The following is a 23,649-nucleotide window of genomic DNA, read 5'->3' as shown; positions in this document are numbered from 1 at the left end:
GGTGCCGTTCGCTGGGCCGAGGCAGCTTTTCCCCATCCTGAAGGTGTGGTAGCCGCTTTGGACTCTTTCCTACCATCAACTTCCCTCCAAACCCAAAATGTTAGTTCCTAGGGCTGACACTGAGGTGGAGCTGGAGTGATGGTGGGTGGCATGTGGACACTAACTGAGCTACCAGCCTTTTCGTCTGCTGTCCGCTGGCGAACCAGTTTTCACATTTCTGATGAAGGATTATTTGGAGGGCTTTTGTGTGCCTGTGAGAGAGATGGGAGATACTTAATACTTGTCAGCACAGGAAAAGAGCAATGCTTTCAGGCCAGACTGCAACAGAGAGATTTGGACTTGCCGCGGCTGGAGTAGCAGCAGGCTTAACAGATCTGTGACGGAGAAGAGTAGATGCTTTTGTAGTTTAAAAAGCTGTTTTCTTAAAAAAAAAAAAAAATTTTTTTTTTTTTTTTTGAATAGATGATGCATGCGTGTGGTAGAAAGTGAAGAGTAATCTTTTCTTCCACCACTGTTCTCAGCCCTTTAGTTCACCTCCCAGTGCAGGTGCCCTCTGTTTTCTGGTAGTAGCATGGTGTTAAGTATTAACGTGTTTGGGAATCCAGAGCCAACCTTATTGCTCTTTCTTTGACATATTGACCTAAACTCCTCCGTGAAGTCTGATAACCACTTGAATTCATATTTTGGTGCTGGAGCAGACTTGATAAGATATTGTCCTAGAATAGCATTTCTCATGGTACTTTGTTGGGAGGGAGGTTGCTTCTGGAGAGGCTAAGGTGGTGCTATGGAGAGGCTCAGTATATTTTGAGGGAAAGACCTCACCTGTTGGAAGTGCTGCTGCTTTTTGTGTATGTGTGACTGATATCCAGTCCTTGGCTGTTTTGGGAAAGGTTTTATTGAGGATAGTCGTTTTTTAGGCTTTTCAAGTGGATAAGTTGTATGATCAGTTAATGAGAATACTGAACTGTAGGGCTGTCTTCAGTTTTTAGAGGATTACTCTATAGTTTTTAGTTTAATTGCAGTGATAGTCATCATGGTAAAGAATGAGATACATGAGTATTAATTAGCAGGAATCAGAAGGCTGGACTTGTAGGCTGAGTGACCCAGTTTAAGGCAAGGTGAGACTTATAGACTTCTGTCCCGTGTATTATTCCTTACTTGAGAACATTTTCGATGAGATGAGAGTGATTTGTAGCAGACAGCAGCATCCATCTTTATGACAGTGTGGTTTGCCTTCTCTGACTGTGTGTGGTGTCTATTAACTTCCTGTTTAGAGCCGATCGGAATAGGATCTGAATAGAGGCGCGTTCAGATATTGTCTAAGAACAATGTTAACCAGGTTCTCTGATCAGCTCTTCAAATCTTAACTGTGGGGGTAACTCCTTACTGCTGTGTTTAGCATAGGGCCACAGGGTGGTGGGGGAAAGAGGTGTGGATAATTTATTTAGAACCTCACAGTCTTAAACTCTGTTCAAGAGCCCAGGTGCTACCCTTTTTGGCAAATGCACCCCCCCCCCGCACTTTTTTTTTTTTGTCTGCCCAAATGCTGGGCTGGGTCAGGGCAGACCTCCAGGTTGGTTGAGTTAGAGAACAGCAGGGTAGAAGAGGTGTCAATGTATCATTAATAGTATCCTAATTACAGGCCGGGACCTCTCTGACTCATCCTACCTTTAATCAGGGAATCTTCTAGTTTCAATTTACTGATTCTTTCTTTCTTGTTTCTCCCACCCACCAAACTGGAGGTGCATGTGTAGGGGAACAGCAGCTGTGCTGTCCTGGTTTTTAGATGCTGGAGCATATTCCATGTTAGCCAGCCCATTGGGAGTCATGCTGACAAGCATCCCCTCAGCACTCACCTCAGAAGGCTCATGTTGCTTGGCTCATTGAGAAAAGCCAAACCAGCTTTGGTTGATTAAAACTAAAATCGTAAGATTTGAGCCATAACTGGAACCAAGGGATTTTGTTTTCCAGACCCTTAGCAGTGCTTGAAGCCCTGCATCATTACATACCAAGGCACAATAGCCAGGCATTTTCTGAGGCAGTTTGGAGGGAAAAGGGAAAAAAAAAAGGACACACACCCAGATTGACAATAAATCTAGTGCTGGTGTAAAGCTGTCCACCTCTTGCTTGGGAAAAATCCAACCTATCAGACAATGCCACACAAAGTTGCAGTTCTCCTGGGTTGGCTAATCCTGGAAAAAGATACATTAAGGAAGTTCAGTTTTCTGTTGAAAAGGACTGACTTTTTGGGGAGAGGGGGGCTTCTATTAGCCATGTTAGTAAGACAGTTTGAGACCTTAATTTCGTCCTCAGTTACCTCTGTGAAGCTTTTTCTGTAGGTACTGGTTAGGGATTTTGTTGGCTCCAGAATCCGTAAAAGCAGGGAACCTTCTGTCTTTACGTAGTAGTGAGGAAAGCCTACGAAGAATAAGTCATTCGGAATTGACTCTTCCTCATTTTCCATCTTTTACTGTCTCCCTTGCGGATACGTGAAGTGTTACCATACAGTTTAGAGTTCATCCAACAGGGGAGGTGTAAGCCCAGGGTCATCCGGGCTTAACCTTTCTATCTGAGATACATCTTAGATGGTGGCTTGGTAGTGTTTGATGTGTCCCTCAAAATTCCGTAACCTTTGACTTAAGTTGCCACCAGCTAGCAAGAATTCATCAAGAGTTTGGGTTATGGGGTCCTCATGAGTCAACAGCCACTGGTTTTTTTGTTTGTTTTTTGAGTTAATGGTACTGAAAGCAACAAATGAATAAGAACATATTTGCTGTTTTTGAAACAAATGAAATGGTAAAATCCCAGGCCTCAGAGAGTCACAGTAATTGCAGAAAAGTCAAAGCTCCTTTGACAACATGTGAACGTAATTGTTAATACTAAATGGCAGACTACTAAGGAAAATGACGATGCTTCCACATTCCCGAGTCATTCTTTCGTTTTTCACTCTTGGCTAGTATGCACTTTAAAAATAATTCACGTTACTGTTACTTGAACCTGAAAGTCATGTTTTATGCTCTCTGATCAAAGCTTTCTAGATTTTGTCTCATTTTCAGGGGAGGATGGAATTTGTGATCTCCCAAATTAGAGACTGAAATGTTAGTAGGATTTAGATGAGACATGAGGATTATTAAATTCCCGTTGGTCGGAAATGTTAACTGGAGGGCTGTGCATCCCTTATCCAGAAGGTATTTATAAAGTTAGCTTTTTGAGAGTATTTAAATTTAGACTTCCTGGAGGGGAGCAGATGGGCTAATACATGGCAGATTGGAATAGTGGAACGCAGGTGTAGAGAGTCTTGGGTCAAATCCTAGCTTTACCACTTACTTAGGTATATGACTTTGGTGAAGATTCCTAAGTTTTTTGAATTCCTATTTCTCACATCCTTCTTTTTGCTCACTCGATTCTGCTACACTGGCTTGTTATGTGAAAACACCAGTCACACTTTACCTTAGGACCTTTGCACTAGCTATGCCTCTAGTAGGAGCCCTGGTGGCACAGTGGTTAAGTGTTTTGCTGCTAATTGAAGGGTCAGCAGTTCAAATTCACCAGCCGCTCCTTAGAAAACCTGTGGGGCTGAGTCAGAATTGTCTTGACAGCAGTGGGTTTGATTTTTTTTTTTTTAATCCGTCTAGTGGGACAATAGCTCCTCCCTCCCATAATAAACAGACCAAAAAAAAAAAAAAAACCAAACACCTTGCCATTGCGTCGATCCTGACTAATGGTGACTCTGTAGGACAGAGTAGAACTGCCCCGTAGTGTTGCCAAGGAGGAACTGGTGAATTGAACTGCCAACTTTCCAGTTAGCAGCTGAAACTTTATTTTATTTTTTTTAATTTTTATTGTGCTTTAAGTGAAAATTTACAAATCAACTCAGCCTCTCACACAAAAACTTACATACACCTTGCTACATACTCCCAATTGGTCTCCCCCTAATGAGACAACCTGCTCCCTCCCTTTACACACTCTTTTTGTGTCTATTTCATTAGCTTCTAACTCCCTCTACCATCTCATCTCCCCTCCGGGCAGGAGATGCCAACGTAGTCTCAAGTGTCCACCTGATGCGGGAAGCTCACTCCTCACCAGCATCCCTCTCCAACCCATTGTCCAGTCCAATCCCTGTCTGAAGAGTTGGCTTTGGGAATGGTTCCTGTACTGGGCCAACAGAAGGTCTGGGGGCCATGACCTCCATGGTCTTGCTAGTCTCAGTCAGACCATTAAGTCTGGTCTTGTTATGAGAATTTGGGGTCTGCATCCCACTGCTCTTCTGTTCCCTCAGGGGCTCTCTGTTGTGTTCCCTGTCAGGGCAGTCATTGGTTGTAGCCGGGTACCATCTAGCTCTTCTGGTCTCAGGCTGACGTAGTCTCTGGTTTATATGGCCCTTTCTGTCTCTTGGGCTCGTTAGTTACCTGGTGTCCTTGGTGTTCTTCATTCTCCCTTGATCCAGGTGGGTTGAGACCAATTGATGCATCTTAGGTGGCCGCTTGCTAGTGTTTAAGACCCCGGGTGCCACTCTCTGAAGTGGGATGCAGAATGTTTTCTTAATAGATTTTATTATGCCTGTTGACTTAGGTGTCACCTGAAAGCATGGTCCCCAAACCCCCGCCCTTAGCAGCTGAAACTCTTAACTACTTTGCCACCAGGCCCCCATAATACAAATGGCTAATTCCTTCATCTCTTCAAGTCTTTGCTTACTTACCATCTTTTCAACAAGGCCTTATCCTAACCCTACTTAAAATTGCACCCCCACCCATCCCTCCTAATCCTCCTTCCCTGATCTATTTTCTTTTCCATAGCACTTAAAACTTTCTAACATACTTACTGTATGCTTATTGGTTCCATTCTATGATACAAAGTCAGTAAGGGCATGGATTTTCTCGGTGGTGGTGGTATTTTGCTTAGTGCCTCGTACAGTGTCTGGTATATGTTAACAGTCAATAAGTATTTGTAGATCGGATGGGAAAAATAATAACCTGTTTTTGTAACTTAATGTTCGTTTATAACCAGCGAAAAATCCACCGCCATCAAGTTGATTCTGACTCATAGTGACACTATAGGACTGAGTAGAACTGCCTCGTAGGGTTTCCAAGGCTGTAAATCTTTGCAGAAGTAGACTGCCACAGCTTGCTCTTGTGGAGCCGCTGGTGGGTTCGAACTGCTGACCTTTTGGTTAGCAGCTGAGAGTTTTAACCAGTGCGCCACCAGCGTTCTTTTGTTTATAACGAAGCTATGAAATGTGACAACAGCAAAAAAAAAAAAACAAAAAACCCAAAAACCGTCATTGTCGAGTTGATTCAGATTCATGGCAGCCCCACAAACCAGAGTAGAACTGCTTTGTAGGGTTTTCTTGGCTGTGAACTTAACAGAAGCCGATAACAGGGTATCGTAAATGCTTTGTGAACTCTAAAGCATTGTAAATTGATAAAAGAATTGCTTTCCTATTGAAATGGTAGCTGGTACTTGATAATTGAAAAAACATTTTTACGTATATTCACATATATTATCACACCTCTCCTAAAACTCCAAACCCTTGTTTCCAGTTGTCTACTACGTACAGACATAGCTACCTCTGTATCCCTCTGGTACCTCAAACTCAGCATTTCTAACATTATCTGGCCCCCTTTCAATATTTTTTATTTTCGTGACACTCCCATTCATTGAGTCATGTAAGCCAGAAATGCGAGTATCATTGTCAGTTCCCTCTTCCTTATCCATTATTTTCTAAATATTTCTGTACTCCACTGCCAGTCTAATTCAGGCCCACAGCAACTCTTTATTTGGAATATTGCGTTGAACTCTTAAAGTTTTCTCTGTTTTTAGTCTTGTCTACTTTTAAACTCTATCATATTGTCTTCAAAATGATCTGACAGAGATCTGATTATTCTGCTGCTCCTTCTCAAAATTATTCAATGGTTTCCAATCATTAAAAAGTAAAATTTAAACTTTGCATAGTACCCCAGGCCCTTTTATGACCTTGACCCTTGTTTTCTTACTCTCCCTTACAGCTTTTGTGTCAGCAAATACAGTTCTTGTAATTCCCATGTCAGCTTCCACATCTCATCTCAAATGCTGCTTACTTTGGAAAGCCTTCCCTGACTTCCCCAAAGAAGCTAAATATACCTTCTTTGACATTACTATTCTTTATAAATACTGTTTTTCTCTAGTAGTCTGTAAGCATCTTTAAAGGGAAAGATACCATGTGTTTTTACTGTTGTGTCTCCAGTGCCTAGCATGATGCCTGTCACCTAAAGGATGCTCAGAAATATTTGCTGAATAAGAGAATAATCCTGTGAGTTGAGAAAATGCTGCGTAAGTTTAGAAGATGCCTCTTCTGATGTGTTCTAGAGGCAGAAGAACAAGGTTTGAGTCCTGCTGTGCCACTTAACATCTGTGTGGACTTGGTTAAGTCACTTGAAGTCTTGAGCCTTAGTTTCCTCATTTTAGAAATGAGGATCTGTGGCTGCTTATCTATTTCAGTAGGTTTCTGTGTGAATCAAATGAGATTATGCATCTAAAGGTGCTTTATCAACTGTAATAAAAAAAAAAAAACCAAACCCTTTGTAAAGCACTGTATAATTGTTATTATGTGCTGACACACAAGCTGAACTTTCTTTACAGCTCTTGACTCCCTTTTTTTCTTGTACGTAGTGGTGTGGGGCCCTTTTTTTATCAGTGAAGCTTTAAGTATACTTTCGTAATGTAAGTTGTGTTTGTATCCATGTTTATCAGTAAGTGTAGCATATTGTCTTAAATGTGGCAAATTTAAAGGCTTCCTCTATGTTCTAGCGGATGAAAAAAGTTGCAAAGCCCTGGGAAGTTACATTTATCAAGAATTCCTCAGTCTTGAATTCTATAGTTTTTTTTTATTTAAATTTAAAAAAAGTTTGCATTTTTGCAACTTTTAGATCTTAGAAGGAATTTTTAAAATGTAAATGTAAATTCATTTATAGAGCACTTCCTTTGTGTAAGGGTTTGTACTATTTTAATTCTTACAGAAACTCTGTGAGGGAGATACAGGCATTTTACAGATAAGAAAATGGATTCCCAGAGAGGTTGTCATTTTGCTGGAATCTCATAGATTAAAAAAGGTGGTGAATCTGAATTATTCTTACATCTTTCTGACTCCAGAAGTTGTGATCTTAACATTTTGTTAGCATTTCCCATAGAGTTTTGTTTTGCCTTTTTAAAATAATAGTTCTCTTCAGTATTAATAGACCTCATGTAAAAAAAAGTTATGTTATCAAATAAGATTTTGAAAAATTCTGGGTTAAATTAAGTTAAAGCAGATTTCTTTTATAGCATGACTTCCTAGATCCCTGGGTGTCTAAATATACATGTACAATGGGAGTGGTAAGAGAATAGCTAAAGGATGCAGAGCTTCTCAAAATTTGACCATGAAAGAGCATCTTAGGGTGTTGGGAATCTCAGTGATTTCTTTGAGAATATTGCGCTTTGCTAGTCTACTTTCCTGCAGTTCCTTTATGAGTTGAATTTTTTAAAGTTGCCACTCTGGAATGAGGGAGCTGACTGCTGGTTTTCCAGAGAACTGGTATAGTGGCATTAGGCCAGATATTTTTTCTTAGAAACTTCAGTGGTATGGGGGCTGCCATTTTTTTCCCCCTGTGAATCTTCTCAGGCAAGTGGCACAGCTAAACTAGCTTGGCCTGTACCTTCAGTGAGTTCCCAGGAGTATAGCTGTAACTGAGCTGCTGTCCCACCTTCTTTCATCTAACAGGCTAGAACCAGGAGAGTAAGGTTTCAACTTTGTGAGTGAGTCAGGAGCAAAAAACTCTTCCTTTCTGTGAAGGTGGTAGTATCATACTCAAAGCTATGAAGTCCAGTATTCTCTCTCTTCTTTGAAGTATACAGACCTACATGAGGATTGGGGGGAGAAGGAGCATCAGTACTTTTGATTTTTCAGTCCTTTAAGGTGATAATGTTGGTCTTGAAATTAAAACAAAACTTTGAGTAATTTGTCCTGTACTGTTTAAAGACCTAGAGTTGCTAGAATGGTGTTCACCCCTGAATTCCAAAATTTATCTAGCAGTACGAGCTACCGGGAGAACCTTAAAAAGATTTCCCCAATAGGGTAACATCTTTTGGGGGCAGGGGTAGTTTCTTAGTTACTCTTTAACATTTATATGGCTAGATTGATATGTGTTGCTATGAAAGGGATTGAAGCAGTTGGTTATGTGTGTTGCTACTGCATGGACAGGTTGGCTAGAAGACCCTTGGAGTATTGAGCCATTGGGTTCTGCAGGAGTTCTATGTGAATGGCATGACACTGTCCGCGCACAGGGTCTGTAGTGTCTATGAATAAATTAACGCATGAATGTTGTTCTGATCCCATTCTTCTCTCATAGTTCAGGTAGTGAAGAATGCTCAGTTCTTCAGTTGATTGCACTGAGACTTTGAAAGTTTTACTTTTTTGGAGTATTTAAAATTCGGACGTTTTCTTCCAGATGAATGGAAACTGGAATATGGGTCTCTTATTGTACTAAGGGCTAACTGTCAGTTTTTATTAGCATGTGTAACTCTTTACGTTCTGCCTGGAGAGCTGTTCCCCAGTTGAATGTTGCATAATGCATTAATACTGAATTGAAAACTTTCAAAGAGTATGGATGACTGAAAAAGGTTCTTTTACAGCTGTGTTTTGCAGTGGGCAGGAACACCTTAGAAATAGCAAATGCATCTTTGAAAAATCTTGAGGACTCAAGGGAATATGGCCTAAATACTGGTATAAAATTTTCTTTGAGATCTATCTAATGTAGGCACACCTGCTAAGAACTGTTTTGATTGTTGCATGACTTTCTACTGCCAAGCCTTAAAGTCTGTCTGATATTAAATTGTAGATTCCTGAATTTTGTCAAAGGTAGAGTGGTAGATGTCACAGAAGAGTGTAACCAAGGCTAGGATCTGGGCAGTCTTAATTTCTAAATTTAAGCATCTGCTCTGGCTTGCTGAATACCTGATACATTTACAGAGGAAGTAAAATACAGCATGACAAAATTTTATGAAAAAGTAAAACTTAGTGTCTGCAGTTACGTGTGACTTCTGTGCTGTTTTCTGGATTCAGTTGGGTTGAAGGTGTCATAGGACTGGATAGGGGCTCTGTTACGGTGCAGGGAAGTGTTAGAGAAGGTTAGTGAGGTTTTTACTCATTGTTTTATATCTCCACGAATTAACTCTGGAATTAAGCTTTAGAAGTTGTTGCCAGGGGTACTTAGCACATCTCCCATGAGCTGCCTAGTTTGTGCGATATTAGCTCTCTCTTTTGCAGGTTATTCTGAAAAGCTTTGAGTTTTCTTCTTTCTCTCCTTTTTCAAAAAGAACTAGCCATTCTCAGTGTTGTGCATAAATTGAATTCTGGTGGCTGGATATGAGAAAATAGTATTGGTACTACTCTTTGTTATTGCTGTGGTTGTTAGGTGCCATTGAGTCAGTTCCGACTCATAGTAACCCTGTGTATAACAGAACAAAACAGTGCCTGGTCCTGCCCCATCCTCACTGTTACGTTTGAGCCCGTTGTTGCAGCCGCTGTACCAGTCCATCTTGTTGAAGGTCTTATTTTTCGTTGGCCCTCTGCTTTGGCAAGCATGATGTCCTTCTCTAGGAACTGATCCCTCCTGATAACATGTCCAAAATGTGTGAGACAAAGCCTCACTATACTTGCCCTAAGGAGCCTTCTGGCTCTCCTTCTTCCAAGACAGATTTGTTCGTTCTTTTGTCACCCCGTGGTATGTTCAGTATTCTTCGCCAACACCATGATTCAAAGGCATCAATTCTTTATTCTTTCATAGTCGTTGTCCAGCTTTTGCGTGCATATGTTGTTGTTAGGTGCCGGCAAGTCGGTTCTGACTCATAGCGACCCTAAGCACAACAGAAGGAAACACTGCCTGGTCCTGCGCCATCCTCACAATTGTTGCTATGCTTCAGCCCACTGTTGCAGCCGCTGTGTCAGTCCATCTCCTTGAGGGTCTTCCTCTTTTTCGCTGACACTCTACTTTACCAAGCATAATGTCTTTCTCCAGGGACTGATCTCTCCTGATAACATGTCCAAAGTGTGTGAGACGTAGCCTTGTCGTCCTTGCTTCTAAAGAGCATTCTGGCTGCACTTCCTCTGAGACAGATTTGTTCGTTGTTTTGGCCGTCCATGGTATATTCAGTTTTCTTTGCCAACACCACAATTCAAAGGTGTCAGTTTTTCTTTGGTCTTCCTTATTTGTTGTCCAGCATTCGCATGCATATGAGGCGATTGAAAACACCATGGCTTGGGTCAGGTGCACTTTAGTCCTCAAGGTGACATCTTTGCTTTTTAACACTTTAAAGAGGTCTTTTGGAGCACATTTGCCCAATGCAGTGTGTCTTTTCATTTCTTCACTGCTGCTTCCATGGGTGTTGAGTGTAGATCCAAGTAAAATGAAATCCTTGATGACCTCAATCTTTTCTCTGTTTATCATAATCTTGCTCATTGGTTCAGTTGTGAGGATTTTTGTTTTCTTTATGGTGAGGTGTAATCCGTACTGAAGGCTGGGGTCTTTGATCCTCTTCATTTTCAGCAAGGAAGGGTGTATCACCAGCATAATGCAGATTGTTAGTGAGCCTTCCTTCAATCCTGATGCCCTGTTCTTCTTCATGTAGTCCAGGTTCTCGGATTATTTTTTCAACATACAGATTGAATAGGTGTGGTGAAAGGATACAACCCTGATGGCACACCTTTCCTGACTTTAAACTTTGCAGTATCCCCTCGTTCTGTTGAAACGACTGCCTCTTGATCCAAGTACAGATTTCCTCAGGAGTACAATTAAGTGTTCTGGAATTCCCGTCTCCGCAGTGTTATCCATAATTTGTTGTGATCCACACAGTCGAATGTCTTTGCATAGTCAATAAAACACAGGTAAACATCTTTCTGGTATTCTGTGCTTTCAGCCAGGATCCATCTGACATTAGCAATGATATCCCTGTCCCTGGTTCCACATCCTCTTCTAAATCAGGCTTGAATTTCTGGCAGTTTCTTGTCGATATATTGCTGCAGCCAGTTTTGAACGATCTTAAGCAAAACTTTGGTTGTGTGTGATATTAATGATACTGTTCAATAATTTCTGCATTCGGTTGGATCACCTTTCTTGGTAATAGGCATAAATATGAATCTCTTCCACTCGGTTGAGCTGTATTCCAGATTTCTTAGCACAGACGAGTAAATACTTCCAGCGCTGCATCCATTTGTTGAAACATCTCATTTGATATTCCGTCAATTCCCAGAGCTATGTTTTTTGCCAGCGCCTTCAGTGCAGCATTGGGTTTGGGTTTCAGTGCAGCTTGAACTTCTTCCTTCAGTACAATCAATTCCTGGTCATGTTACCTCCTGAAATGGTTGAATGTCGACCAGTTCTTTCTGGTGTAATGACTGTGTATTCCTTCCATTTTCTTTTGCTGTTTCCTGTGTCATTTAATATTTTCCCTGGAGAATCCTTCAGTATTGCAACTTGAGGCTTGAATTTTTTCTTCCATTCTTTCAGCTTGAGAAATGTTGGGTGCCTTCTTCCCTTTTGGTTTTCCATCTCCAGGTCTTTGCACATGTCATCATAATATGTTACTTTGTCTTCTCGAGCCATCCTTTGAAATCTTCTGTTCCACTCTTTCACTTCATCATTTTTTCGTTTTGCTTTAGCTACTTGACCTTCAGGAGCAGGTTTCAGAGTCTCTTCTGACATCCATTTAGGTCTTTTCTTTCTCTGTTGTCTTTTGTAGTGACCTCTTGCTTTCTTCATGTATATGATGTCCTTGCACAACTCATGCACATGAAGTGATTGAAAATACCACGGTACTTACCTCAGTATTTTTTTTTATCTAATTACTTGAAAGCTTTTCTCCTTTGTTAAACTAGAGTAACTTTTGGTCTTTTTTTCACTTTCATCTTTTTTCTGGGGAATGTGCCTCTATTTCTTACTGAGGCTCTTTCAGTTAAATGTTTCGTACCTTAAAGTATTTTAGAAATCTGTTGGTTTGCTGTATCAGCTGTAGGAAAGCCTTCCACTCTACTGTGTACTCGACAAGTGGTCATCTCACCTCTGTGTGAAAATGACCAGTGACTGCTAGCTTACCAACTTACCATAGAGCCCTTGTCTGTTTTCAGTATTTTAGAAAATTCACATATTTCCCAAAATCTGTTGCCATCCACCTGAGTCTGACTCATAGTGACTCTATAGGACACAGTAGAACCGCCCCATAGAGTTTTCAAGGAGTGGTTGGTAGATTCGAACTGCCAGTCTTAATCACTGCATTACCATGGTCCCCCACATATTTACATGCATGATATTATTTTTTTTTTTGTACCTATAGAAATAATACCTGTTAGTTGTATAAAAATTTGAGGGGGGGAGAAAATACAGGAACCAAATTGCTGTAATGTACTATAAAGGTTAAAAGTATCTCTCTGGAGTCAGGAAGTCCTGGGTTAGAATTTCTGCCCCACCCCTTACTAGTTGTAATACCATGGGCAATTCACTTAATTTTTCTGTGCCTGGCATATAGTAACTCTTCAGTGAATATTAGTCATTAGTATGAACAGTAATGATAAATCTAGCACATAGTTTTAAAAATTTTAAACATATATTTATTCTGTATTTTGTCATCCTAAAGTTGAGCTTCTAAGTGATTTTACTAAGAAAAAAAAAAAAAGGCATTAGCAAACATCTACAGTTCTTTAAGGTCCATTCTGTTCCCTCTGGTACTGGCAATGTGGAGTGTTACCTCAAAGGCTGCTGCTGAACTGTTAGATTCATTGATTTTTTTTTTTTTGGATAGTGAAAAACTGTCTCTTTAGTGAAGATATTTTAGTAAAGAAACAAAGTCATAATTCAGGAAATATATATCAAGTGTGAGGTAACATTTTCCCAAAAGTTGTGAACAATTTCCACAACAACTCCTGAAGCTGTAACAGCTACCCATATTCATTGTCACAGGTATTTATTCCCGTTTCTGAAGGCTCTTTCCTCACCCTTCATTCCTAACCCCATCCAACTCTACATGCCAACCTTTTATCCCTCCTCAGGGTAGGCCTCACCCTATATTCCCACCAAAAAAGGTGTGTGTGTGTGTGTGTACAGGGTCCACCTCCCTCCATTTTCAAGGTTACCCTCTATGGGGAATACATCACATCTGAGGTTGTCAGTGAACTCTTTTTTCTTGTTCTCCTGTTTCCTCATTTCCTTTTTTTTTTTTTTTTAATTAACTTTTATTAAGCTTCAAGTGAACATTTACAAATCCAATCAGTCTGTCACATGTAAGTTTACATACATCTTACTCCCTTCTCCCACTTGCTCTCCCCCTATTGAGTCAGCCCTTTCAGTCTCTCGTTTCGTGACAATTTTGCCATCTTCCCTCTCTCTCTATCCTCCCATCCCCCCTCCAGTGAAGAGTTGCCAACACACTCTCAAGTGTCCACCTAATTTAATTAGCTCACTCTTCATCAGCATGTCTCTCCCCCTCGTTGACCAGTCCCTTTCATGTCTGATGAGTTGTCTTCGGGGATGGTTCCTGTCCTGTGCCAACAGAAGGTCTGGGGAGCATTGCCTCCGGGATTCCTCTAGTCGCAGTCAGACCATTAAGTATGGTCTTTTTGTGAGAATTTGGGGTCTGCATCCCACTGATCTCCTGCTCCCTCAGGAGTTCTCTGTTGTGCTCCCTGACAGGGCAGTCATCGATTGTGGCCGGGCACCAACTAGTTCTTCTGGTCTCAGGATGATGTAGGTCTCTGGTTCATGTGGTTCTTTCTGTCTCTTGGGTACTTAGTTGTTGTGTGACCATGGTGTTCTTCATTTTCCTTTGCTCCTGGTGGGTTGAGACCAATTGATGCATCTTAGGTGGCCGCTTGTTAGCATTTAAGACCCCAGACGCCACATTTCAAAGTGGGATGCAAAATGTTTTCATAATAGAATTATTTTGCCAATTGACTTAGAAGTTCCCTCAAACCATGTTCCCCAGACCCCCGCCCCTGCTCCGCTGACCTTTGACGCATTCATTTTATCCCGGAAAGCTCTTTGCTTTTAGTCCAGTCCAATTGGGCTGACCTTCCATGTATTGAGTGTTGTCTTTCCCTTCACCCAAAGCAGTTCTTATCTACTGATAGATCAATAAAAAACCCTCTCCCTCCCTCCCTCCCTCCCTCCCCCCTTCGTAACCACAAACGTATGTGTTCTTCTCAGTTTTTACTATTTCTCAAGATGTTATAATAGTGGTCTTATACAATATTTGTCCTTTTGCCTCTGACTCATTTCGCTCAGCATAATGCCTTCCAGATTCCTCCATGTTGTGAAATGTTTCAGAGATTCGTCACTGTTCTTTATCGATGCGTAGTATTCCATTGTGTGAATATAGCACAATTTATTTACCCATTCATCCGTTGATGGACACCTTGGTTGCTTCCAGCTTTTTGCTATTGTAAACAGAGCTGCAGTAAACATGGGTGTGCATATATCTGTTTGTGTGAAGGCTCTTGTATCTCTAGGGTTCATTGATTTTTCTGTTTTCAATTTTATCGATTTCTGTTCATCATTGTAATTGCCTTTCTGCTGCATACTTTGGGTTTGTTTTTCTTTTTCTAGTTTCTTAAATTGGAAGCCTGGATTATTGATTAGAAAACTTCTAACTTAAGCATTTAATGCTGTAAATTTTCCTCTATAGCTGTATTCAACAAATTTTGAGATGTTGTATATTCCTTTTAATTCAGTTAGAAATATTTTCTCATTTTCCTCGACACCTTTTTAACTCAGTACTGAAGTCATTTCCAAAGTTCATCCTTCAGCCAAAGACTACCCCTTGGCATGGAATCAGTTCCAACTTATAGTGACACTATAGGACAGAGTAGAATTGCCCCACTGGGTTTTCAAAGAGCGACATGGATTCAAACTGCTGACCTTTTGGTGAGGAACCATAGCTCTTAACCACTGCGCTTCCAGGCTCCAGCCAAAGACCAGAGAGGTCTGTAAAACAAATAATAACACACTTGAGGAACATGCTTTGTAATTCATGTATACAAGACTAAGTGGGCATACCAGCACCAAAGCAAAGACTAGAAGGCAGGAAGGGAGAGGAAGACTGGATGAATGGAAATGGGAAACCCTGGGTGGAGAAGGGGAGAGTGTTGACACATCATGGAATCAATGCCACAAATCAGTTTGGTCAATGTCACAAATCAATTTGTGTATTAATCGTTTAGTGAGAAACTAATTTGCTCTGTAACTTTCACCTAAAGCACATAAAAATTGTTGAATTGGGGTTATGTTCTGTTGTGTATATTCTCAACAATGACAAATAAATCTCTGTGGGAGCCTGGGATCTTAAATGTTTGCAAGCGGCCATTGAATGCACAATAATTCGTCTTTATTTACATGGAGCAGTGGAGGAAGAAGGAGAGTCAAGAATAGGAGGAGAAAATGGAATGTGTCACTAATTGCCTCCATGAACAGCTGCCTCCTTTGCCATGAGACCAGTAGAGTTAGATGGTGCTCAGCTACTGTTATGGAACACTTTGATCAAAGTTTCTATAGAGAAATCCTAATCAAAAGGGGGAAGGTACAGAACTCAATTTTAAATTCTTACGGTAACCAGACTTTATGGAGCCATAGAGACTGGATGAACCCCCTGAAACTACTCCCCTAAGATAATCTTTAAGCCTTGAACCAAAAATATCCCCTGAAATCTTAAAGCTAAATAATAGTTTAGCTTAAGTAGTAAAGAATGTCTGCCTTGAGGATTATGTTCTTTTAAGATTTTTCTATATGGAATCAAAGGAGTCCTGGTAGCACAGTAGTTAGGTGGTTGGCAGCTAACCAGAAGGTTGGTGATTCAAACCCACTAGCCACTCTGCAGTAAAAAGATGTGGCAGTATGCTTCTGTAAAGATTACAGCATTGGAAACACTGTGGGGCAGTTCTGCTCTGTCCTGCATGAGTCAGAATTGACAGGACAGCAGTGAGTTTATGTGGGATCGAACTGAGAACAGCAACTGGAATGATAGGAAGCTTAGGGGGTGTGAGTTTATGTTAATGGGGGAGGGACAGCCCAGAAAAGTAGGGTGAGAATGGTTGCACAACTCAATGTAATCAATGCCACGGAATTGTACATGTAGAAACTTGAATTGTTGTATGTTTTTGCTGTGTATATTCTCAACAACAACAAAATAAACGCAAAATACATGAAGCAAACCTGATAGAAGTGAAAGAAAATATAGTTATATCCACAATTATATTTGGAGACTGTATGGTTCTTTCTCAATAATTGATAAAACAAGTAGAAAGAAAATCAGCAAGGATGTAGAATACCTGAGCAACATTATTAGCCAAGTTGAACTAATCAATACTTAAAAACCATTCCACCCAACAACGGCAAAATACAGTCTCCAGTCTCTGTCAGACCAGTAAGTATGGTCTTTTTGTGTGTGTGTGTGAATTTGAATTTCGTTCTGTATTTTTCTTCTCCATCCGGGACCCTCTATAGTGATCCTTGTCATAACAGTCAATGGTGGTAGCAGGCACCATCTGGTGGTTCTGGGCTCAGTTTGGTGGAGGCTGTGGTAGTTGTGGTCTCTTAGTTCTTCGGACTGATCTTTCCCTTCAGTCTTTGGTTTTCTTCATTCTCCTTTGCTCCAGCAGGGATAGGACCAGTTAGATATATCTTAGATGGCTGCTCACAGGCTTTTGACACCTCAGATGCTACTCACCACAGTCAGATGTAGAACATTTTCTTGATAAGCTATGTTAAGTCAAAGATGTTCCCCAAGACCATGGTCCCCAGTAACTCGGGTCTTCATGGAGTTTGGATGTGTCTGTGAAACTTCGATGACTTTGCCTTGGTTAAGTTGTGCTGACTTCCCTAGTATTGTGTACTGTCTTATCCTTCACCAAAGTTACCGCTTATCTACTAAGTAGTATAGTGTTTTTCCCTTCCCATCCTTCCCCTCCCTTGTAACCATCAAAGATTGTTTCTTTCTGTGTGTAAACATTGTCTTGAGTTTTTATGATAGTGGCCTCATACAGTATTTGTCCTTTCGTGATTGACTTATTTCACTCAGTGTAATGCACTCCAGATTTATCCATGTTGTGAGATGTTTCACAGATTCATCATTGTTCTTTATCGTTGCATAGTAGTCCATTGTGTGTATGTACTATAATTTGTTTATCCATTCTTCTGTTGATAGGCACTTGAGTTGTTCCATCTTTTTGCTGTTGTAAATAATGTTGCAGTGAACATGGGTGTGCGTATGCTGTTTGTGTTACGGCTCTTATTTCTCTAGGATGGAGTCCTAGGAGTGGCATTGGTAGATTGTGTGGTATTTCTATTTCTGGCTTTTTAAGGAAGCGCCGTATCATTTTCCAAAGTAATTGTATCATTTTACATTCCCACCAGCAGTGCGTAAAAATTCCAATCTCCCCATGACCTCTCCAACATTGGTTATTTTCTGTTTTTCTTTTTTTATTAGTGCCAGTAATGTGGGGAGATGATATCTCGCTGTAGTTTTGATTTGCATTTCTCTAATGGTTAGTGATCGTGAGCATTTCCTCATGTGTCTGTTAGCCGCTTGAATGTCTTCTTTGGTGGAACGTCTGTTCATTTCCTTTGCACATTTTTTAAATGGATTATTTGTCTTTTTGTTGTAGAAGTGTTGGATCTTCTTACAGATTTTAGAAGTTAGACTTTTGTCAGATATGTCATAGCCAAAAATTTTTTCCCAGTGGGTAGGTTTTCGTTTTACTCTTTTGATGAAGTCTTTTGATGAGCATGTGTTTAATTTTTAGAAGATCCCAGTTCAATTCAACAATTTCTACATGTATAATTCAGGGACATTAATTACATTCTTCAAGTTGTACAGCTGTTCTCACCATCCTTTCAGAATTGTTTCTCCCTTGTTAAGATGAACTCACTGCCTCCTAAGTTTCATATCTGATCTTTGAAGTTGCTGTTGTCAATTTGATCTCATATAGATAGCCCTTAAAAGAGCACAGTGCTCAAGGCAGACCTTTTTTTACTAATTAGGCTAAACCATTGTTTGGTTTTAAAAAGACTTCAGGGGATATTTTTGGTTTATGTTAAAAGATTACCTCAGGGCAATAGTTTCAGGGTTCAGCAGCCTCAGTGACTCAAGAAAGTCTGCATTCCATGAATATTTTAAATTTTCTTCCGCATTTTCCTCCTTTTGGTCAGGGTTCCTTTATAGAAACTTGGATCAAAACATTTCAGTAATGGTAGCTGGGCACCATCCAGTTCTTCTGGTCTCATGGCAAAGGAGGCAGTTGTTCCTAGAGGCAGTTAGCCACACATTCCATTTCCTCTTCCTATTCCTGACTCTCCTTCCTCTGTTGCTCCAGGCAAATAGAGACCAATTGTTGTACCTTGGATGGCCCTTTGCAAGCTTTTAAGACCCTAGGCACTACACAACAAACTAGGAGGTAAATAGAAGCGGTAAACAGTATTAGGCCAGTTAACTGGGATGTCCCACGAAACCATGACCCTAAACCTCCAAACCAAGAACCCAAATCCCATGAGGTGTTTAGTTGAACATAAACAGCCTCAACAGCTACTCGTTATTTTGGTGTTATAAATGTATCTATCACATAACATTTGTCAATCCAACTTTTTACAGGTGTACAACTTACTGACATCAGTTACATTAATATGCTGTGCAACCCTTACCTCTTGATGAATGTGATTTTTCCATCACCAGAAGCAAAAACTCAGTCTGTAAGCAGTAGCACCTCCCTTTCACCCTTCCTTCTGCCCCAGCCCGCATAGCTTTTTATATTTGGCCAAAAATCTGACTGTCTGAATTGGATCTTGATATTACAGTATGGCAGTTTGAGACAACTGACTACAATCATATCTTCATGTAACTCCTTGGATCACTATATTTTTCTGTTTAGTATTAGAAGCAAGGTAACTCCAGACATCTTTACTCTTGTAAGTAAATGATTTTGTTATGGCTGGGACACTTTATTTTTTATACATTTAAAAAATTTTGGTCCAGATAAAAAAAAGATAGCGAAAATTTTTTCACCATTGTTACGCACCTGCTTAGTTTTAAAACACCATCACTACTATTAGTTTCTTTTTAATTCATTGTTTCTTTATACATATATAAGCAAATATGAATGTAGTCTTAGTTTTTTTTCTTTTATACAGTAAATAGCATACTTTTCCACAGCCTGCTTTTTATTTACTTAACAATATATCTTGGAGATTTTTTTCAAATCTATTCATAAAGTATTTATTTTTTAAATAAACATTTTAAGGGTGAATATCTCTTTGTGGATATTAGAACTTCATGGGGAGAGAATATTTCGGCTTGTGGTAATATGTCCTATCCTGTAAATTGACCATGTACCTTCCTATTGCCTACAAATCTTGCTCTTTAGTGATTTTCATTGCTATTATTATCCTCTTAAGTCAGCATTGAACAAACATAATTTTGAGTACTAATAATTTAATTTAAGAATGCTGATTGCTTATTTCATAAAGTCTGTTTTATAATTTCAACTGTTTCCCTAAATCTCATAATGTCAGAAAGTCTAAGGCTCTGATGAGTGATAAGAGCCTATTTTTTTCAATTTCTGGAGCATAGATCCCAGATGTTTTTCTCTATCCTAGATTGGTTCAGTCTAGGAAAACGATAGTTACTCTGAGAAAGAGAAAACTTGGGTTTCCTCTTATCTCATCCGTAGAGCTCTTTTTACTTTGTAACCTCTTAAGTCCCCTGGTTGTGTGGAGGGATGAAAAGGCCTGACTATTAATACATTTCACAGAATATTTGTTGTACAGTTGTTATATAAGAGACATGGTACATAGATTGTATAGAGTATATAAAGATAAATGACTCAACTGCAACCCTTGAGAAGATGTAGCTCAGTGGAGGAGAGAAGACGTGTATTAAGATAACTATAAGAGACAATGTATTTACAAATCCAGTAACGAGAATATTAGAAACAAGTACCTCTTTAACTAGGAACTGTACCCTTATTCACCACTTTCTCAACTTGGATCTAATTGTGAGACCGGGTTACCAGATCCTTAAAAATTCTACTTTCAGAATCTTTCCATATTTCATCCATTTGTGTCTACCCCAACTTCTCTTGCTTTAATACCCATTGTGATTCCTTGCCTGTATCCCTGTGACACCTTGGATATCTTTTTTTTTTTTTTTTAATAATTTTTATTGTGCTTTAAGTGAAAGTTTACAAATCAAGTCAGCCTCTCACATAAAAACTTACATACACCTTGCTACATAATCCCAATTACTCTCCCCCTAATGAGACAGCCCGCTCTCTACCTCCACTCTCTCTTTTCATGTCCATTTCGCCAGCTTCTAACCCCATCTACCCTCCAGGCAGGAAATGCCAACATAGTCTCAAGTGTCCACCTGATCCAAGAAGCTCACTCCTCACCAGCATCCCTCCCCAACCCATTGTCCAGTCCAATCCATGTCTGAAGAGTTGGCTTCGGGAGTGGTTCCTGTCCTGGGCCAACAGGTCTGGGGACCATGACCACTGGGGTCCTTCTAGTCTCAGTCAGACCATTAAGTCTGGTCTTAGAGAATCTGGGGTCTGCATCCCATTGCTCTCCTGCTCCTTCAGGGGTTCTCTCTTGTGTTCCCTGTCAGGGCAGTCATCGCTTGTAGCCGGGCACCATCTAGTTCTTCTGGTCTCAGGATGATGTAGTCCCTGGTTTATGTGGCCCTTTCTGTCTCTTGGGCTCGTAATCGCCTTGTGTCCTTGGTGTTCTTCATTCTCCTTTGATCACCTGGGTTGAGACCAATTGGTGCATCTTAGATGGCTGCTTGCTAGCGTTTAAGACCCCAGACGCCATTCTTCAAAGTGGAATGCGAAATGTTTTCTTAATAGATTTTATTATGCCAGTTGACTTAGATGGCCCCTGAAACCGTGGTCCCCAGACCCTTACCCCTGCTGCGCTGGCCTTCGGAGCATTCAGATTTTTCAGGAAACTTCTTTGCTTTTGGTTTAGTCCAGTTGTGCTGACGTCCCCTGTGTTGTGTGCTGTCTTTCCCTTCACCTAAAGTAGCTCTTAAAAAACCTACTGTCTAATAAGGAAATGCCCCTCTCCCAGCGTCCTTCCCTCCCCCCTCTCGTAACCACGAAAGAATGTTTTCTTGTCAGTTTAAACTATTTCTCAAGTTTTTATAGTAGTGGTCTTATACAATATTTGTCCTTTTGCAACTGACTAATTTCACTCAGCATAATGCCTTCCAGGTTCCTCCATGTTATGAAATGTTTCACAGATTCCTCACTGTTCTTTATCCATGTGTGGTATTCCATTGTGTGAGTATACCATAATTTAGTTATCCATTCATCCATGGATGGGCACCTTGGTTGCTTCCATGTTTTTGCTATTGTAAACAGTGCTGCAGTAAACATGGGTGTGCATGTATCTGTTCATGTAAAGGCTCTTATTTCTCTAGGATATATTCTGAGGAGTGGGATTGCTGGATTGTGTGGTAGTTCTATTTCTGGCTTTTTAAGGAAGCACCAAATCGGCTTCCAAAGTGGTTGTACCATTTGACATTCACACCAGCAGTGTAGAAGTGTTCCAGTCTCTCCACAGCCTCTCCAACATTTATTATTTTGTGTTTTTTGGATTAATGCCAGCCTTGTTGGAGTGAGATGAAATCTCATTGTAGTTTTTATCTGCATTTCTCTAATGGCTAATGATCGTGAACATTTCCTCATATATCTGTTAGCTACCTGAATGTCTTCTTTAGTGAAGTGTCTATACATACCTTTTGCCCATTTTTTAATAGGGTTATTTGTCTTTTTGCCGTTGAGTTTTTGCCGTATCATGTAGATTTTAGAGCTCAGGTGCTGATTAGAAATGTCGTAGCTAAAAACTTTTTCCCGGTCTGCAGGTAGTCTTTTTACTCTTTTGGTGCAGCCTTTCGATGAGCATAAGTGTTTGAGTTTTAGGAGCTCCCAGTTATCTAGTTTTTCTTCTACGTTTATTATAATGTTTTCTATACTGTTTATGCCATGTATTAGGGCTCCTAACGTTGTCCCTATTTTTTCTTCCATGATCTTTATCGTTTTAGATTTTATATTTAGGTCTTTGATCCATTTTGAGTTAGTTTTTGCGCATGGAGTGAGGTATGGGTCTTGTTTCATTTTTTTGCAGATGGATATCCAGTTATGCCAGCACCTTTGTTAAAAAGACTGTCTTTTCCCCATTTAACTGTTTTGGGGCCTTTGTCAGATATCAACTGCTCATATGTGGATGGATTTATGTCTGGATTCTCAATTCTGTTCCATTGATCCATGTATCTGTTGTTGTACCAGTACCAGGCTGTTTTGACTACTGTGGTGGTGTAATAAAAAATAGGTACTAAAATCAGGTAAAGTAAGGCCTCCCACTTTGTTCTTCTTTTTCAGTAATGCCTTATTTATCCAGGGCCTCTTTCTCTTCCGTATGAAGTTGGTGATTTGTTTCTCCATCTCATTAAAGAATGTCCTTGGGATTTGGATCGGAATTGCATTAAATGTATAGATCACTTTTGGTAGAATAGACATTTTTATAATGTTAAGTCTTCCTATCCACGAGCAAGGTATGTTCTTCCACTTATGTAAATCTCTTTTGGTTTCTTGCAGAAGTGTACTGTAGTTTTCTTTGTGTAAGTCTTTCACATCTCTGGTAAAATTTATTCCTAAGTATTTTATCTTCTTGGGGGTACTGTAAATGGCATTGATTTGGTGATTTTTTGTTGGTGTAGAAGAATCCAACTGATTTTTGTATGTTTATCTTGTATCCTGGTACTCTGCTGAACTCTTCTATTAGTTTCAATAGTTTTCTGGAGGATTCCTTAGGGTTTTCTGTGTATAAGATCATGTCATCTGCAAATAGAGATACCTTGACTTCTTCCTTGCCAATCTGGATGCCCTTTATTTCTTTATCTAGCCTAATTGCTCTGGCTAGGACTTCCAGCACAGTGTTGAATAACAGCGGTGATAAAGGGCATCCTTGTGTGGTTCCCGATCTCAATGGGAATGTTTTCAGGCTCTCTCCATTTAGGGTGATATTGGTTGTTGGCTTTGTATAAATGCCCTTTATTATGCTGAGGAATTTTGCTTCTGTTCCTATTTTGCTGAGAGTTCTTATCATGAATGAGTGTTGAACTTTGTCAAATGCCTTTTCTGCATCAATTGATAAAATCATGTGATTCTTCTGTTTTATTTATGTAGTGGATTACATTAATTGTTTTTCTAATGTTGAACCGTCCATGTATACTGGGTGTGAATCCCACTTGGTCATGGTGAATTACCTTTTGATATGTTGTTGAATTCTATTGGCAAGAATTTTGTTGAGGATATCTGCATCTACATTATGAGGGATTTAGGTTTATAATTTTCTTTTCTCGTGGTGTCTTTACCTGGTTTTGGTATCAGGGATATGGTGGCTTCATAGAATGAGTTTGGTAGTATTCCGTCCTCTTCTATGCTCTGAAATACCTTTAGTAGTAGTGGTGTTAACTCTTCTCTGAATGTTTGGTAGAACTCTGCAGTGAAGCCGTCCGGACCAGGGCTTTTTTTGTTGGGAGTTTTTTGATTACCTTTTCACTCTCTTCTCTTGTTATGGGTCTATTTAGTTGTTCTAC

At 40.0% G+C, this 23,649-nt stretch overlaps 1 protein-coding gene across 3 annotated transcripts in view; it reads left to right on the top strand.

Annotated features, from left to right (window-relative positions):
* The window catches only part of GATAD2B (GATA zinc finger domain containing 2B), a 122,930-nt gene that overhangs the window by 1,030 nt on the left and 98,251 nt on the right, over window positions 1-23,649 (top strand). The window lies entirely within an intron of this gene.

Source organism: Loxodonta africana, chromosome 3 (assembly GCF_030014295.1).
Source record: "Loxodonta africana isolate mLoxAfr1 chromosome 3, mLoxAfr1.hap2, whole genome shotgun sequence".
NCBI classification, from domain to species: domain Eukaryota; kingdom Metazoa; phylum Chordata; class Mammalia; order Proboscidea; family Elephantidae; genus Loxodonta; species Loxodonta africana.
The sequence above is the reverse complement of the archived record's forward strand: the minus strand, read 5'-3'. Positions and strand labels throughout refer to the sequence as shown.